The sequence below is a fragment of the Pollachius pollachius genome (assembly GCF_949987615.1).
Source record: "Pollachius pollachius genome assembly, chromosome: 3".
Taxonomy (NCBI): Eukaryota; Metazoa; Chordata; class Actinopteri; order Gadiformes; family Gadidae; genus Pollachius; species Pollachius pollachius.
The window spans coordinates 30,527,158-30,532,535 of record NC_136936.1 but is presented as its reverse complement, the minus strand read 5'-3'; positions in this window follow the sequence as shown (position 1 = coordinate 30,532,535).

The following is a 5,378-nucleotide window of genomic DNA, read 5'->3' as shown; positions in this document are numbered from 1 at the left end:
AAGCTCCGTAATCCCGTCCCTCCCCTGGTGAAAGCAGCAGCAGGCACGACAACGCGTCGTCTGTGAGGCACAAAGCCAGCTGCAATGCTTTAGCCTCTACTGTCCATCCCCCAGTGTCAGCCAGCAGTTCAAATTGAGCATGAAACGCCTCCCAGTCAGACCTACCGGAGTACTTAGGCGTCTTAACCGAAACGGCGGCAACTGGGACATGGGGGGCGGCAACTGGAACATGGGCGCCGCCATGTCTGTTTACCTCCCGAGCCGCGGGCTCCCGCTCCGGGCGCGCGGGAAGAGAAGACAACCCTGCGTCGGCCGCCAGCTTCCTTGCAGCTTCTCTCAACCCCTCTCTGGCCTCTTGGGAAGCTCTGCAAAACTCCCCATACGCGTCCTCTGTCCATCCGAACGCACCAGTCCCCTGCTCCACCTCCTCCTCTTTCGCTTTCGGAAAAGACATGGCCGACGCGAACTAACCAACACACTGAAACTAACGCTGTAGCCCGACCGCGACGTAAATCCAAAGTAGCCCTCCGCTAGGATGCACAACTCTCCACCCACTCCCGTCGTTTGTTCACTTCTGACACCAATGTAATGACCACAGGCGAGGTAGTGAGCGAAGTAAGTCCATAGGAGCTTTATTAGATTCCTCAAAAGGACAGACAGGCGCAGCTCAACCAGAACACTCAGCAACCGGACACACCCACCCGGAAGGAAACCCCCGGGACCCCCCTCTCCGAAGGCCCGCCCCTTCCTCCCAAACCCTGTGACGCTACAATATTAACGATTAATCGACTAATTGATCGTTAATTCTCCCGACGATCGACTAAGACAACTTAATCGAATGCCCATCCCTAATAAGAATATTAAAAACTTGAAAAACATCCTTTTAAGATATATTTAGACCAGTTAAAAATTTTGGAATTAATTTGCAATTTGCGTGTGTCGTGGAAAAACCCACGGTCTAGTATAAAAATAAATACAAGAGGCTGAGAACGACTAGGCTTGAATGATCAAGGCTTTATTGTCACTCACTGCACAGAGTAACAACACCACCTGAGTTTGTTTGCAAAGAACTGCCCCATCCGGTCCGCGATCTCTGAGGTCACCCCAACATCTGTGACTTCCTTGACCAATCAGTGCTCTAAAATCAAATCTACGGGCACTCCCCGGTCCCCATTAGCATTCCTCTTCCCTCTCCCACAGCCTAAAAAATGTGACCATTGGTTACTTAAAAGAATTATGGCAACAAAGTGACACGTAAAATTATTGAATAGATTTTAATTGCTACAATTTTAATTAAAAAGTATTAAATAAATTAACTATATTCAACCAAAAAAAGTAAGTATATTGTGATAACAATATATAAAAGTAGGATTTAGTAATAACTTGCCAAATACATAGCAATATAGCACAAAAATATTTTGTAAATCTAAATTAATTTCCATCTACATTTACTATATATTTGGTGTAAATTGATCTACATTTACTATATATTTGGTGTAAACTGATCTACATTTAATATAAGTTTGGTTAAAATTGATTTATATTCACTGAATATCTGGTGAAAATGTTTTTATATTTACTGAATAAAAAATATGTCAACTCATATTTGAGCACATTTCTACTCAATTCAACACATTTACACTGCTATAGTTACTGATCCGTACCTAAACCAAATGTTTTAATTCCACCAACAATTGGCATCACAGGAATAGAAATCAATTCAATAGTATTAATTATCAATTTGTTGCCATAATTTTTCTATGCGTAATGCACTCAATATCATGCATTTTGGTGCCACAGTTTACTAAAGTAGGGTCAACAGATACACATGTATAACAATAAAAGCATGTTAACATTTATTTATGCCACTTTGTCTTAACATGTTTATCTAACATTTTTCAGGTGCAAATAAATCAGATTTTTTGAAAGTTGGAAACAAGTGTTGGAAAAAGTTGACATTTAATAAACTGCAGAATGCCCTTTGGAATCTGCCCAAACTTGTGGGTGTTACAGGCACATCATAATACATCACAGTCCATTTGCATTGCGAAAATGTTTTCAGACTGGAAAATACTTTTTAATATCAATTGGTGTATTTATTACATGCACCAAAATAAATCATCAGGGCCAATATATTTTACAAACAGCTAAAATTTAGTTCCAATTCAATAAAAAAAAACTTCAATTTGCATTCCTACACAGCTTACAAAGATTAAGAACAGCTGCCTTTGCCAACTGTAAGTATAAAATATTATGCTACTCCCCTGAAATGAGTACGGTTCATTGGATTTTTCAGAACAATCAACTTTAGCACAGAAAATCAGGCATTGAACAGAGCCCTGAACATAACTTTTTTATATTACGTAATGTCCCACAATAACTTTTATATTATTGTGGGACATTACGTAGTCGACCTACAGGTATAATAGAGTTTAAGAGCCAGGCGAATTGGCTGTCCTTTTCCTTTATTCTGTTGTGGTTTCCATGCAAAGTAAAAGTGCCAGTGTATTTGCTGTCCTTAAAAGCCTCTTGTGCCCTTTTAGAACTGAAATAAATGTTAACAAAGAGCATAATGGATAGTAAAAAAGTATAGTTATTTTAAACTCGGTGTACTCTTTAGTGTAGATAACTTTGTAAATAAGAAAAAAAAGAAGCTTTTTAAGAATGCAATTCACAGTGGTCTTTTAATTTCCTCACACTAGTAATTGAATCACCCTTAATGAAAGACAGGATATCAACAAGCTGCACGAGCTTCAGTCCGCTTCTTAAGCCACTAGTTTCTTAAGCTTATGTTTGAGGCTGTTCACTTTTGGGGACAGCTTTGAACTATCCAGTTCGAGAAAGAGCTTCTGGAAGGCCTCAAATGTGTACCTGAGCTCCTTGGGATAGGCCAGATTCACTGCGTATGCTAACCCAACGAGCATGGAGCAAGCCCTTGGCATGTTTCCCAAAGCACTCAGAACTTTGATACCGTCCACCACAATACCAACGTCGGGATTGTGACGACCCAGTTGGGTCTTTGACCCCGCCCCTGCTGTGTATGCCTGTGTTTCTCTCCCCCCTGATTAGGAGATTGTCGGCAGGTGTGGGATGGACCGGTGGCAGTATAAAGAGCCTGCTCAGACAGCAGACGAGGTTTCTCCCTCCTCCCAGCATTTGTTTTACCTTTGTTCTTCCTTTGTTTGCACCTGGACTGATATTTACATTACCTTTTTGGTTACTTACATATATACTGAATTGCACCACACTTCTTGTTATTATGTTTGTTATATAATAAATTACTTATTATTGTACTAATAGCGTGGTCTCCCCGGTTCATGTTGCATGCCTGGAGCCAGCATGTCACATATGGGGGCTCATCCGGGATCGTTTCTGGAAGTGGGTAAAGTAAAGAACAATTTCCTCCACTTGGTTGGATTGGCAATTTTTGTCAAATTGGCCTTTTGTTTGTGCTGACGGGTAGGAATTGCCTGGGCAGTACTATTACCTGTAATTGGGGAGACCCGCGCTAAATTAGTTTAGTTGGTTAAATGATAAATTGAGATTTTGGATTAATTGGTCGTTGGGATTGGTTATTTGGTTTGATATGGGTTGCTTTGTTTGATTTTCTGGAGAGGAGTAGAGCCAATCAGGAGGCTAGGTGTAGCTTCAATTGGGTGCAGGTGTGGCGGTTACCATGGAAGGCTGGTAGATAAGATCTGCCGGAGCAACTGATAGTCCTCGCGTTGTGGCAACCCGTTTCCTTGTCATTGTCAGATACCCGGCAGGAATCACACAGAAATCAAGGGTTAAAGCCGCATTCGGCGTTTATTTCACGAGAATGATTAATAGTCTGTATACTCGTGCTAGGGTCTCCGTGAGCCTCAAGATCGCCGGCGTGGTGCGGAATCCCTCCGTGTCGCTTCGCCCTTCTCCCGGTCTAGCGAGCACTCCCGCCGTGTCACTTGCCCTGCGCTGTGCGGAATCCCTCCGCGTCCCTTGCCGTTCGCCCGGTCTGGTGCTTACTCCCTCCGTGTCACTCTCTATGTGGTGCGGACTCTCTCCGTGGCACTTCCTGGTTCGCCCGGTCTGGTTTGCTTTTAAGCCCGGCTCCTGGTCCTTTCCCTTCCTCCGGCCAGGTGTCTCCGATTGCGCTGATTGGGGGGAGAGACGTGGTGCTCTCTGTCGCCGGCTGGAGGGTGGCGACGGTAAACCCCCGTCTACTGCGTGTCCTCGGACCCGCCCGGTCCGAGGTCCGGCGGCGGGATGCCACACTCCTCCACCGCTTGCTCAGGCCCCTGGTCGTCGGTGAACCCGCTCAGGCAGGCATCCCGGCGTGACAGGGCGTCGGCGTTTCTGGCTGCGGCCATCCACTTCAGAGGGGCGTGGTTGGTGACCAGGATGACCTCCCTCCCTAGGAGATAGTACCTGATGTTTCGGAGGGCCCGGAACCACCGCGTCACTCGTGCGTTGATGTCCCTGGCTCCGGCCATCCGTTTCAGGGGGGCGTGGTCGGTGACCAGGATGATCTCCCTCCGCCCTCCACCGGCTCTGGGCTTGATAGGCACACTCGTGGTCCACTGTGATTCGCTGCAGCGGCTTGGCAGTCGACGCCTTCTTGGAGCCGGGGTCCTTGGTCACCTCCTCCATCAGGTCGTCGTCGTCATCGTCGTCGTGGCCCGTGGGTCCAGAGGGGACCCGGTGGTCGCCCGAGCTCTTGTCGGGATCTGGAAGCTTCACAGGTTTACTTGTCTCCGGGAGGTCGTCCCCATCCACGTCCAGCGCGATGGCGGCTTCATTGGGGATCGACACGGGCAGGTGGTCGTCCTCAGCTTCTTTAGCGGAGTCCCTTGCTCCGACTGACGTCTCTGCCGCTTCCGTCTCTGCCTCTGCCTCCGGCTCGGTGTTGACATCGGCCTCTGGCTCGGCCTCGAGCTCTGGCTCCAAGTCGGCCTCGAGCAGCGCCACGGCCTCTGGTTCCGGTGAGGCCGCGGGCTCAGCCTCCGCCTCGGGCTCCGTCTCCACCACGGGCTGGGGCTCGACCGACGTCTCATCGGCCTGGATTGAGGCCTCTGTCGTGGGCTCGGTGTCGATGTCGGTCTCTGGATCAGCCTCGAGCTATGGCTCCGAGTCGGCCTCGAGCAGCGCCACGGCCTCTGGTTCCGGTGAGGCCGCGGGCTCAGCCTCCTCTGTTCGCCCTCCGGGGGGCGACGGAGGCCTGGTGGCCCCGTAGGCCTGTTGAGCTCCCCTCACCCCTCTGCGGGGTGGTTCTCTCCGGCTCCGGAGTTCACGCGCCGGGTCCTGTAGCCGGTGGAAGATCGGGCAGTCCTTCCCGATTAGCAGTGGCACCGGTAGGTGGGGTACGATCCCTGCCCGCGTCGTGAATACCCCGTGCGGGG